At 36.1% G+C, this 14,096-nt stretch overlaps 1 protein-coding gene across 1 annotated transcript in view; it reads left to right on the top strand.

The window, feature by feature from the left end:
• Positions 1–14,096, top strand: part of ZNF804B (zinc finger protein 804B) — a 462,072-nt gene that overhangs the window by 306,763 nt on the left and 141,213 nt on the right. The gene's annotated exons all lie outside the window — the stretch shown is intronic.

Raw genomic sequence — 14,096 nt, 5'->3', positions numbered from 1 at the left:
TATCTAAGTGGCTCGTGCCACAGTGAGAACACTGGTGTCCACATTTGCCTGAGTGTCTGTAAAAGTATGGTCTGAACCCTCCTTGCAGCAGAATTCACTGTGGTGATTGCTCCACAGCTGATTTCCTGGGCCTTCTGCAACCCTGTTACTTCCAGGGACAGGCCCCAGAACCTGCATCTAATCTCTAGTGTTTCTTATACCTGCTGGTTTGAGGGACCCTGATTTGATTCATACTTGAATATTGATCCTTGGATATATTCAAAACATCATTTGAAGACTACTTTTTACCTTTAGTGCCCCCTCCTCTACGTGTGGATCATTGTAGAAAAAAGATCGTCCTAACATATTCAATACTTTAAAATGTTTAAGTAACTCAATAAAGTGGTATTATCTTTTTGTTAGATGAGAACTGTATATCATCATATTTCCTTTGTCAGTACAGTTTTTATTAAATCCAAAATTAATGTACAATTTTATGAAATTCCATTGATTTACATTTCTGTAAACCACAACAAAACACTTGGGAAGAAAGGAAGAAATGATGGTAAATGTCACCGCTCAAGTAACCTAACATAAATGGATGTTAAAATGGGATCCTCTCTTTCTGGTTGAACTGAGGCTTCCAAAGCTGAGAATAATGTAGTAGATGTCAGAGTCTTATGTGAGGAAAAGCTAACACTTTTTGGTTGCTTAGTACATGCCAGGAACTCTGCTAAGACCTTTATATTTATTAACCCCTCATATTATTTGATGAGGTAGAATACTATAATAGAGCGTATTATTATCCTCATTCATGGATTAGGATATCAGGCATAGAGAGTTTAAATAATGTGCTCATGATTATTTAGCCATTTGATGGCAAAGCCAAGGTTTAAACCTAGTTCACTGGGCTCCAGGGCATGTGCTTTTAGCTACCGGATACTTTATATCCTGAGAGATTATAGTTTGGGGGTTACAGAGATTAGTGTCTGATTTCACCAAGAGAAGTCAAAACTTAAAAGACTATGGTGGCCAAGGAACCCTTCATGCTGGAGGCCACATAAAGGACTTATTTAGGAAGCTAACTGTGGCCCATTTGCCATCCCGAAGGGGCTTGGCTCTGGAGAGTGGCCTGAACAGAAGTGACCCAGGAAAGGAGTAGGCAGCTCGGCTGGAAGAACGCAGCTTTCTGGAGGAGGCAGTAACTGTGGTAAGGGAAATGCTGTACGGAAGATGACCTGGAGGAAGTGTCCCTTAGAAAACCACACACACCCCCTGAGAAGGAACTAGAGAGTGGGCATCTACCACAGAGAAGGTTATGAGGTGACTTACAACTGTCCCAGCCACGTAAGATTTTGCTCATTTTTCAAGCATGTTCTCTCTTCCTGGGTTCTGACCCCTGAAGGTTAGAAATAGCATCATGAAGTAGAAAGGAGGTGAAATGAATAAGAGAGAGAAGCATCTCCAAATATAGGATTACCAGACTGGGACTGGCCCAAGCTGAGGAGAGGGGAAAAACTTTAAAAGAGTACATTGAACATTTTTTATAACAAAGAACTTGATTCCTCCTTTGTGTTTTAATTCGAAAACAAAATGACTTTTTATTTATTTCTCCAAAGTGACAGGAGTAACTAAGAAACATGAGGTGATTTTCATTGGAAAGTGAAGTAGATAATCACCTACAGGGCAAGTGGAATGGGACAGCAAGACAACAGTCAGATTTCTTTCTGTGTTTCTCCAACCTAGTTCAACAAGTACAATACCTCCGTGACACTGACGTTTTGTCACAGTTAAAATGCCTGTGTCTTCTAAAGTCCCTTTTACTGATGTTAGCAACGGTGATTCTGAAGATACCATTAGGAGAGCTAGTCACCTATTTCACCAATGCATGGAGCAGGCTTAAAACCCCTCCTAAATGTCTGAGATTAAATTAGATAATGCATGTGAATGATGTGTAGCCCATTGCTTGGCATAGAGCAGCATTCATGAATGTTCATCTCTTCTTTTAGGAAATATGGTGTTCTATTTCTTTTTTTTTAACTGTAAATAAATTTTATTCTTTTTTTATCATAATTATATATTTATTATTTTATTTTTTCTATATTTATTTTTTATTTTTTTTATTTCAGCTTATTATTGGGATACAAAAGTTCAGGTTATATATATTGCCCATGTACCACCCATCCCCCCAAGTCAGAGCTTCAAGCGTGTCCATTCCCCAGACAGTGCGCATTGCACTCATCATGTAGTTATACCCCATCCCCTCCCCTCACCCCCCATCCCCCCGAGTCAGCACATTCAAGCGTGACCATTTCCCAGACTGCGCAACGCACTCATCATGTAGGTATACACCCATCCCCACCCCTCACCTCTCCACCTCAGTCTGATATCCAATTTGTGTCATTCCCAAATGTGCATGTAGGTGATGATCAGGGAAATCAATTTGCTGGTGAATACATGTGGTGCTTGTTTTTCCATTCTTGGGATACTTCACTTAATAGAATGGGTTCCAACTCTCTCCAGGAGAACAAAAGGGATTCTATATCACCGTTATTTCTTATAGCTGAGTAATACTCCATGGTATACATATACCCCAATTTACTAATCCATTCATGAATTGATGGGCATTTGGGTTGTTTCCACATCTTTGCAATTGTGAATTGTGCTGCTATTTCTAGAGAAACAATAATCTAAGCAATTTTGTTATGCCAAATTTCCTGTATTTTAGGAACCAAAGGACTGGACTGAGGTTTATTAAATTCTTTTATTAGCTCTTGTGTAAAACTGGGATATAGCCTGTAGTTGTTACATCAACTACTTTTAATCTGTCTCATTTCTATTTTCTATATAGAAGCCTGGGAGCACATTCATAAGTTGCCCTTTCTTCGGAATCTTGTCTGCCCTCTTTATAAAAGATAAAGGCAAGTTCTGAGATCTTTGATTTGAAGGAACATAAAAACTGAAATTGACTTTAGGCAGCATTTTTATAGAGAATTAGATTTTAAAATGCTTGATATCTAAGTCTGCTTTGTTCTAATTTAAAAAGTAATCAAAATAGCTCCAACACTGTGGGGAGTCTCCCAGTAAACATGGATTTATATTTAGCAGAAATTATTTGAAAACCAGAAAAGCTGCCAAAATGACATAAACATTAAATCATTTTGGCCTTAGAAGACAGATATTATTGAGAAGTAAAAAAAATATTGCCAGTCTTTGTAGGCAGCTCATCATCACTATTAAGAACTAAACAGGAAGAAAAGACCCAGTTATGCCTAACATAGACAAATGCTGGTTAAAGGGTAGGTAGACCTCATAACTCCCTTGCTGCGTTTGAAGGCTGTAATCACCAACGAGGGCTGGAGGAAGTGGTTAGCACAACACCAAATGCAGCAAGGAGGAGTCATCTGATGAAGGGGAAATGATGGGAAATTTTGAAGAAAATGTCAGAGGAAATTGCTTGACAGTAAGAGCTCTACTTATGTATGATTCTTAAGGAAATTGTCTCCTTAGGAAATTGTGTTCTCAAAATGTCTTAAATAGAAAAACGGACATGACTAAGTATTGTATAGATCAGACTTAGTATTCTCAGACATTAGAGGAATTGTTTTTACCTGTCACAGCTCCTCATCCTCCTGAGAAAGACTCAGGATTTGTCTGAGTTCAGGTTAATTTAGGGGTTCTGGAAAGATCTCCAACCTGCTTTCTATTCAAGCCTGATAACACAAAGGTTAAGCTAAGACTCTGTCAAAACCTAATTGGGTAATTAAATGTAAATTCAAATGAAATAGCACATATGTATACTAAAACACTCAACAGGGAAGAGGATATTGTATATGTGATTATTACATGTAACAATCTCCACTTATTCATTGAGAGCTTATTGAAATGAACTCAATACTGTGCTCTCATGGGAGGAATAAAGAAGTCCTAGCTTTCAAGGTACTGCAAGGCCACTAGCAGAAAGAAAATAACATGTATGAGAAGACACACACACATGAAATATGCAATGAGTAATTACTACAGCATGTAACACAAGATTATAGGAGTTCAGAAAAGAAATCAATGAGAACTGGAATACTGTACAAAACATTTCTCAGAAAAGGGTAACTTTAGAACTTGAAAAATGTGTAAGATATAGAAAGGCAGTGACTGAAAGGGAGGAAATTTCAAGAAAGAAATAGTGCCCACAGGTCCAAGGGAGGGAATGACAAGGAGATTGGACTAGGGAACCCGTGTAGCATAGTGGCTGTAAACACAGGGTCAGGAGCCAAATTTACCTGGATTTGAGTCCCAGCTATAACACTTACTGGTGTGACCTTAGGCATTAAGTCATCATTCTGTACCACATTTCCATTGTCAGTAAAATGGAGATAAACTGTTATATCCATTTCATGGGATTGTTTTGAGAATTAACGGGTTAACATGTATAAAGCCCTTATGCTAGACCTCAATACCTAGAAAGCATTCAACAGATGTTAGCTGTTATTACCATTATTATTGTTGTTCAAGGATAGGCGATATGATTTTCATAGCTAGAATGAAGCCAAATTATGCAACAACAGCAACTACCACTTGTTATAGACTGACAAACACTGGGCTCAATGCTTTGCCTACATAGTCTCTTTTACTTCCAACAACAATCCCAAGAGGGAAGTTTCTCTCTCTTTACAGTTGAGGGGCCTGAGACTTTGAGAAGGAATTTTCTTAAGAATTCCACAGTTGATAAAGTACAGGCACAGATTTGCAGTCAGATCTTCTGGCTTCACCCAGGGTTTTTAACTTCTGCATCACAGTGCCTTAACTTAAGCGTCAGAGGGCCCTGAGATTTAGGCAGGCAGATTCTATCTCAGACACAAGTTTACTGGATGAGTTTGAAGCAGAAAAGAGTCCAGATTCAGTAAAACCAGCCACATGACAACTGGAGGCTATTGGACTACTCTAGGACAGGTGAGGTAAACAAGCTTCCTGTCTATGTTGGCAGCACTGAGACCTGAGAGGGCAAAACCAGGGTACTAGATTTGCTCACCAGAAAAGATGGGCAAGACTTTATTCCATGCCGTGAAAGTGAAAGATCAGTAAACATGACTCTTGCTTGTGAAGCCCACCTAAGAGTATGGTAGCTTCTTCTGGAGGGCTGACACTGAGAAAGGGTACAAGAGGGACCTTGGCTCCTTTCACTTTTAAGGCCAGGGCTAAAAGAGTTTGCCATTTACCTGCATATATTTTATAACGCTGGCTGGGTCCATCTACCATTACCTTCATGAGATCGGTAATTAGCTTTCCTGTTACCGTGTGTTGCATTTCTCTTGCTTCTTGAGAGCTCTTGCTCACATTTTCTGAGCTGCTTATTGTACAGAAGTCACTTAAGAAAGGACAGAGTAGTCTCAGAAGACAATGATTGCTCATAATGCAGTTGAGAATTCTATGCTCTGTAGCCCTAGACCCTTTATGAGCAAGTAGTAGAAATAAATGTCATGGCTAATGCACTTTGGTAATATAAAAGGTTTCTACAAGGAGAATTCTGCTAACAGTAAGCTGTTTATATAAAGCAAAGATAAATCAGTTTATATTGTGTCTCTCCTTGGGGAAACTCCAAGTGCTCTAAAGACACTATCTCTTAACTATTTTAAGTACCTCTGAGAAATATGCAGAAAGCATCATTTTCTCCAATTTTTATCTAAGGACCTAAGTCACAGGAAATCTATGCAACTTGTCAGTACATACAAGTAGATATTCATTTTCACAGAAAGGATTGGATTGTTTCAGTGAATTGGCTGATTGTCTCATAACATTAGTCACTAAATTCAAGGGAAAAAAAAAAGACTGAGGTCCCCAACTAAAACAATAAATAATAAAAATACCCTATTTCAATACGTATTTTGGCAACACTTTGTAGACTAGTTTGAACTTAATAAACATAGCTAGAAACAAAATGTATTCTTCTGACTTTATTTAGTAGAGTAACCCACCCCACTATTATTTGAAAGTTACTGAAATTTTCAGAAGAAAATTTAGTCAACCTGAGCCTTCTAGGTAAATATGTAAAACTATGGAAGTGGAGCTGCCCTTTTCAGGCCTCCACTGTCTCAGTTCAGCCTACCCTACTTAATGACTTATCAATATCCTCACCAGAGCATGATCTCTGCACCCAGGGATGGTGGATGAAGATAGATCACTTCTTTAGAGTTTCTAAGGAAATCACAATGGAGCCCACTAACACTTTTAGGCATGCTTCTCACTAAAGCACCTACTTCTTAGTCCACAGCTAGAGAGTCTGATGTAGCTGCTGTCTGCACACTGTGCCCACAACCCTCCCCACTTCCTCCATTCTCTGCCTTGTCTCAGTTGTATAAATTCAGGAATTGCTTAGGTTGCAGCATAGTTCTGGAAGATTCTAATGCCTGTCTTCTTGGATGATCCTTCTGGGTAAATTCTATGTAGAATAACTTAGCTCAATATGTTTGATGTTTACTCCCGGATATAACATCCCATGTTTTCACTGATCTTAATTTTATGTATAGCTAAACATCTTATTTTCTTGTTAACCTGCTTTCAAAGAGAAAATCTTTTTTGAACGACTATGCCCTGCTTTATGAATGTAGGTGTCTAATTAGAAAAGGTAATGACCCTGTTATTTTTAAGCAGTTTTATTACCTTGACCTTATTTCTTTAAATATTTCAGTGGTGGTGAAAATGTGGTAAAAAGGATATTTGGATTGTAAATCCTACATTAATGGTCTGTTAAATCATTTGACATGAACCCTTGTTCCAGCTCTAAAGAGATTAGAAAATACTGGTTGTATTTGGTAATTAATGAACTATCCTAAAACTAATCAAGAAAAAATTTACGCATTCATCACCATTTTTTTAATGTCTGAGTTCCAAAAGAAATCTACAAATGTTAATCCCCAAAGTACTTTTTCTGATTTGAAAAACCTGAGAAAGTTGGGCATTCTCTCTGTGTCTACTCTAACCTGCATATTTATGTAAAGTATATAGCTATAAAGAGAGATACTAAGAAAGTAGCTTAAGTATTTGGCCCAAGTATTGCTTAATGGTGTCCATGCAACTGTCTTTCTCTACATAAGAACCCACTTAGTCTTCTTTACTTCTCAGCATCTACTGCTAGTCAGATTTTCTTCTGTATGTATCAGAGTTTAATTTAATTTACCATACTTTTTATTTTAAAAACCTTATAATTGACCAACATTTGCTTTAGCTCATGTAGCTATTTCCTATCATATTACAAAGGTCTTAGTCAGGTTGTAAATTCTTTAACTATACAAGCCATTACATATGTAGATACTCTTACATCTTTCTTACTCCTTCCATAAAACTTGTGCTCTATCCATGTACAGAGATGGTATTAAGATGAAGGCTTTTTATTAGCTTATTATCATTTTACTTCCACTATAAAACTTGATTTTTAATATATTTTAGTTATGAAAAAAGTATTACATATCTCTTATCTACTTTTGGCATCATTCCACATATTCTTGTGTAATACAAACCATAAATGGGCCCCTCGCTAACTTAGATGTGTTTGCCACAAGAGAGTAGACAAGATCAGTGATTTTGATATGCTCTGAACATATTTGAAACTGGTACAAATTAACAGAATAGGAAGCTGTTTTTTGGCTCAATGTCCTTTATTGATAGGGCAGATTAAAGAGAAAACTGAGGAATATGAAACAATTATGTTTTTGAAATTATTTTTTATCCTTTAAAAATAGTTCAAAATTTATGAGCTTTCAACTTTATTGGTAGCATGCTGACGTCATGTTCTGAAATAATAACAATAAAGGCTGTAGATTTTTTTTGTTGAGCATCAGAATTTATATGATATTTTTGACATAAGCTCAAAGATTCTAAATTCTTTTTTTTCTTCCCTCCATTGAAGAGGAAATAAGATCAGACATTTTAGTATCTCTTTTAGGTGAAGATATCTTGTCCTTTTTGTATATTGTGTAGCCTATTAAATATTCCATTAAAAAGAATAATTAACACATTCATTGTTATCAAGTAAGAATGCTATTTTTTTTTTTGCCTTTTTGGGGTTTCATTTTTAAAATTGTGATAAAATACACATAACATTAAAATTTACCACTTTAGTAATTGTTCAGTGCACAATTCAGTGGCATTAAGTTCATTCACATTGTTGTGCAATCATCACCACTATCCATCTCCAGGAGTTTTTCATTATTCCAAACAGAAACTTTGCATCCATAATACAGTAACTCCCAATGCCCTTTCCTCCAGTTACTGATAACCACTATTCTACTTTTTGTCTCTTTAAATTTGATTGTTGAACAACGTTCACAGCATCTTTACCAGGAGTAGATTCCATCTCAGGAAACCACTCTCTGCTCATCCACTCTGCAGTCCATGGATCAAGGAGTAATTTTTACTTTCAAATCTTAGTATTTAAGAAATACGTTTCTTAAATGTATGACAATAACATTAATCTCCTGTACATCATCAGAGCTCTTGGGTGACTAGGTGCATTGTCAATGAGCAGTAGTATTTTGAAAGGGATCTTTTTTCTGAATAGGAAAAAAAAACAGTGGGCTTAAAATATTTAGTAAACCATGCTGTAAACATATGTGCTGTCATCCAAGTTTTGTTGTTACATTTATAGAGCACAGGCAGAGTAGATGTAGCATGATTCTTAAGAGCCCTAGGATTTTGGTAAATGAGCATTAGCTTCAACTTAAGCTTTAAACCCAAGAATTGACTTCTCCATGCTATCTATGAAAGTCCTACATGGCATCTTCGTCCAATAGAAGGCTGTTTTGTCTCCATTAAAAATCTGTTGTTTAGGTTAGCCACCCTCAATAATCTTAGCTAGATTTTCTGGATAACTTGCTGCAGCTTCTATGTCATCACTGGATACTTTAAGCCTTATGAACCAACCTCTGCTAGCTTCCAACTTGCCTTGTGCAGCTTCCCCACCTTTCTGAGCCTTCAAAGCATTGAAGAGAGTTAGGGCCTTTCATTGAATTGGGCTGTGTCTTTGCTCTGGATTAGGCTTTGGCTTTAGGGAATGTTGTGGCTGGCTTGATCATCTATCCAGACTGCTAAAACTTTCTCCATATTAACAATAAGGCTATTTCACTTTCTTATCGTTCATGTATTCACTGGAGTGGCATTTTTAATTTCCTTCAAGAACTTTTCCTTTGCCTTCACAACTGGGCTGACTGTTTGCCATAAGAGGCCTAGCTTTCATCTTATCTTGGCTTTCAGCTGTCTTCCTCATGAAACGTGATCATTTCTAGCTTTTAATTTAAAGTGAGAGATGTGGACTCTTCCTTTCACTTGAACTCTTAGGGGCCATTGTAAAGTTATTAATTTCAAGTTTTCCTTTTCTTTTTAAATTAAGGATTTTAAGTCCCAAAATAATTTGTGGAAATTTGTAAGAACATTTTTTTTGCTTAAACATTTTAACACAGTAAATGTAAAAATGTATGCTATTTTCTTTACATTATTCTGGCATGAGTTGGTGGCAATTGCCTTAAATTAATTCTGGTATAAAAGTCACACTATGTTGATATATTCTCTCCGATAAGATTAGGTACATTGTATTCCACCTACCCTCATTTCTAACAAGTATCTAATCATAATTACTCCAGCTGAATGAAAAAAAATAGGTATTTATTTCTGTAAACTTTTAATAATACAGTATTTACAAAACCTCCACAGTTCTCCAAAAGCAGAGAAATACATTTGAATTAGCTTAGAAAAACACAAAAACTTTGATTTGATTCAAATGCATATAAACTTAATCTCCTTTTAATTTTTTTTATTTTCTATGAATCCTATAATAAATGTATGTCATTGTTATTTAGAGAAAAACATTAAATGTCAAACAAATGGTAGCAAGCTTTAAGATCTGAACTGATACTCATTTTTTTAAAGTAACGCGTAGGTCAAAGTCAATATCTAACAGGAAATTTGCTCTTATTCTACTCTTTCATAAAAGAAATCACAACCTTCAGTTATATATTTTAAGAAGACTTTGAGCTAGGCACAGAAAGATAAATACTGAAGGATCTCACTTACATGTGGAATCGGAAAAGGTTGAACTCACAGAAGTAGAAAGCAGATGGTGGTCACCGGAGGCTGGGGGAGGGTCATGGAAGGGGAAAGGAAAATGTTGATCAAAGGGAACAAAGTTTCAGCTAGAAGAAATAGGCATTTGTGATCTATTGCACTCAATGATGACTATAATAAATAAGTCTCACATTTCTCATCTATAAATGAGGAATAACTACGATTTCACAGGGTTGTTATGTGGATAAAGATTACATATGTGAAGCACTTATACAGTGGCTGGCTTAGAGTAAGCACTTCACAGTAACTAATGCTACTCTATTATTGGTATTCAATTCCACTCCTTGTCCCGGCAAAGCACTAGGAAAACATCCTCCACTCCTGTTATTTGGTGTATGCTTTCTTCCACCCGTGGATCATCAGTAAACTTTCCCCTAAACTTTTTCCCCTTGTATCTCCATCACCATGACCGACTCTTCTGTGCAGGATAGAGTTAATTTACAGCTGGACTGGGAGAGTGTATCCTTATTTCTGTGGATGCCTGACTCTTTTTCAAGATAAGAGTGGTGGAATTTATGAGGTGCTGTTCAAAGTCCAGGCCTCCCTTGCTACCCTCAAGACCACTTTGTTTCCTGATGCTTTGTACCCAGCATAACCTATTAGACAGCCCAGCTTGACTAGTGACCAGAGGGTCATAACACATCCTGCTGGTAACTTCTACCTTGAGTTTACCCAAAGCCAAGATTTATTGCACAGTTCATGGTGGTTTATTCTGGAGGCAAAGCCTACCCATGCGTGAGTAAGGACCTGAGGGCAGTTTGCACTTATTTGTGTCTCAGATCCCCAATGCTTACCTGTTCTCTCTTTCTCTTGCCACATCTTAAGTGTTAAAATGAAAGTCTTGTATGAATATATTCCCCGGAGCCTTATGAATCCTTACAAATATCTCAAATTACCAGACTACCTGGATACAGTTCCAACTGCACCAATTACTATCTTTATCACATTGGGCAACTTACTCTCTCTGTCTCAGTTTCCTCACTTGTAAATAGTAATGATATTAATATTCACCTCATAAGCTGTGATGGTAATTTAAAGAGGAAATATATGAGAAGCACTGAGTGTTTATGTGAGTAGAAAATGAGCATTAGCTGTCATTATCATCACAATTTTTTAAATTTTTGTGTCTTATTCCTAACAAATAAATTTGCTTCATAAGGACAAGTAAAATGTCTTAGCCATCTTAGGATCCTCAGTTTCTAGCTCAGTGCTTACTTAGCACAGAGAAAGCCCTTAATTATAATTTTTACACTGAACTGAATAAAGCTCTGGAAAATTTCAAGATATTGACATATAATACATCATTGATGCATCTGCAATGCACGTGAGTGTTAGGGGGATCTGGACACACGCAGTGTAATTTGCTTGCCATGATAATATGTGTTCTTGAGTGCGTCATGGTCTTGAACATGTAGCTGACATGCTTGTGCTTCATTTGACTTGCTTCTCCTCTTGCCCCTACCCTAACTCACAACTACGTTATTCATAATAATATTAAAACTCCCCCTCTTGTGTCCTTCCTTGTACAAATACATACTTAGTGATCACTACAAACAAAAACTGACCCTGGTCCTAGGGCTCAGAATGGAATAAGACATTATTTATGTCTTCTAGGAGTCCATATTCTCCTGAGTTTAAGAAACAAGTAAATCCACCTTTCAAGTTCACTGTGGAAAGTGGTGTGGCAGCAGTACGCACAGCATGCTATGGGAGCACAGGAGTGGGTCAGGGATGCTGCCTGTAGATACTGGGGTGGCTACAACCTGGGCAGATTGGGTAGAAGGCAAAATACAATGGAACAAAGAATGACTGGCAGGCAATCACCACCATGGAATACTATTTCAGAAAACTAGGAGGTGAAGTGGTTCAAAGTAAACTAGAGAGATGAGACAAGCCAAGATACACAACTGTGAATTTTCACAAAGGTTAAGACACAGCTTGCTTAAGTTCATGGTGAATTGCCAGTAGAGAAAAGATGGAGAATGTTGGATGCAATGTGTACTCCGAAGAGGTAAGATAATTTGGCATCCAAACCACAATAATTATGCCCTGTATAAGGCCTGATGAAGGGGTAAAGTGCCACTTATCTGCAGGAATGTGAGAGCCATAGAAACATTCACGGATCACTGGAGCATTGGCAACCTAAGAGAGGGCAGTGGGAATGGACAACACTCTCTGAGGGCAATAAAGGGTACATTGCAAAGAATTTTTATATATGATAATAATACCTACTGTAAGTCAGTCTGATTTTATCATCCTCTTGTCTTGGCAACTCTAAACGTTCGTAATACAGTATTTCTTATCAAGAAAATCTTTGGCTGATCTAAGTTCTAAGTCAATGCTGCCCAATAAACTTTGTGCAATGATGGAAATATTCTATATCCTGTGTTGTCCAATACAATAGTTCTAGCCACAGCTGGCTATTCTGCACGTGAAACATAGCTAACATGACTGAAGATCTAAATTTTGATTTTCTTTAGTTTTAACAAATTTAAATATTTTTTAGCAGCTGTTAAATTTAATATAAGTAGCCACATGTGGCCAGTGGCTGTCATGTTGTATTGCTGTGGTTAGTATTGTATTTTAAATCAATCAATCAAAGTGTTCATATATTAATTTATACATAAGTTAATATATCATATAATGAATTGATTCATATTAATAGATATACATGCATAAATGCCTATACTCGTGCATTTTAAATTAGTACAGTTTTACTGCTCATCTTTTAATAAACGCTCTATTGTACATGGAAGTGAATTCAGATAAGTCCTTGTTTATACAACTGATACCCAACACACACAGATCCAGCTACACACAAATTGTTTTGAGAGTAAGTTCATAATAGTTTGGAATCATTAAAGTTTGTTCCTGTGCAGTTCATGTCTCTGTGGTACTACCTAGTTCTGCATTTAAACAATAAATCAGAAATAGACATTAATAGCACAATGATTGTAAAAATTAAGGAACAGCACTTGATTTACTTTAATTTTATAGTTTTGTATAACTCTTCAGATTCTTTGTATATTAAAAATTTAGAAATTTAGCAGAAGTTAAGAGTAGAAATAGAGCTTGCAATGTTATAATCTATTACTGTGATATAACAGTATTTATTGTTTTTGCTTTTTAAAAATACACTCATGTATTTATTTATTATTTAGATTTCAAAATTGCTGAGAAGAATCAATTTTAAATCTTTTCACCACAATAACATAAGTATATGAGATGATGGGTTTGTTAATTTTCTTGATTTAATCATTCCACATTATAAACATATGAAAACATCCCCTATACCCTATATATTTTACTATATAAGTACATACAATTATTATTTGTCAATTAAAATAAACTTTAAAAATAAAATAAGCCATAAAAATTAATACTCTGAACTTTAAAATGACAATGAGTTGTAAAGAATCAAATCAAATAATACATAATTATATATTTAATATTTTTTTAAAAATCACCAATTGATAACTGATGGGCAGAAAGGGAACTATTCATATGTAACAAATTTTAGGATTCAGGAGTGAAGCCATAGCTACTTCTTGATAAGACAATTATTCATGTAATAATACCCTTGGTCACAAATGGAGACAGTATCTTAAAATTAAGATATTTAAAACATTGAGGTTGTGATTGGTTTAATGTCCTAATGCATTCATACATTGAAATTTACTTTGCATCTGCTGTGTTTGGTACTGTGTTAGGTAGGAGCAGACTCAATCATTTGGTGTTCTAATTCTAATATTATGTTTTTTAAAATCATATTTTTATTTATGAAGTGGCTTATACTTTATAAACTAATTATAATATTGAAGTCATAAATTATATAATCAATTTTATGCATTCATTGATTTATTCGACAAACATATACTTATTTCCCGCTGTACCCCACGCCCTGTGCTGCATGTTAGTGAGCAGGGATCATAACCATGTGTTTCCTTCCCTAAGTTGCTCAGAGACATTCATTATAATTGATTCTGGATCAGTGCACTAATCCAGAG

The sequence above is a fragment of the Eulemur rufifrons genome, chromosome 29, assembly GCF_041146395.1.
Source record: "Eulemur rufifrons isolate Redbay chromosome 29, OSU_ERuf_1, whole genome shotgun sequence".
NCBI lineage: Eukaryota > Metazoa > Chordata > Mammalia > Primates > Lemuridae > Eulemur > Eulemur rufifrons.
The sequence above is the reverse complement of the archived record's forward strand: the minus strand, read 5'-3'. Positions and strand labels throughout refer to the sequence as shown.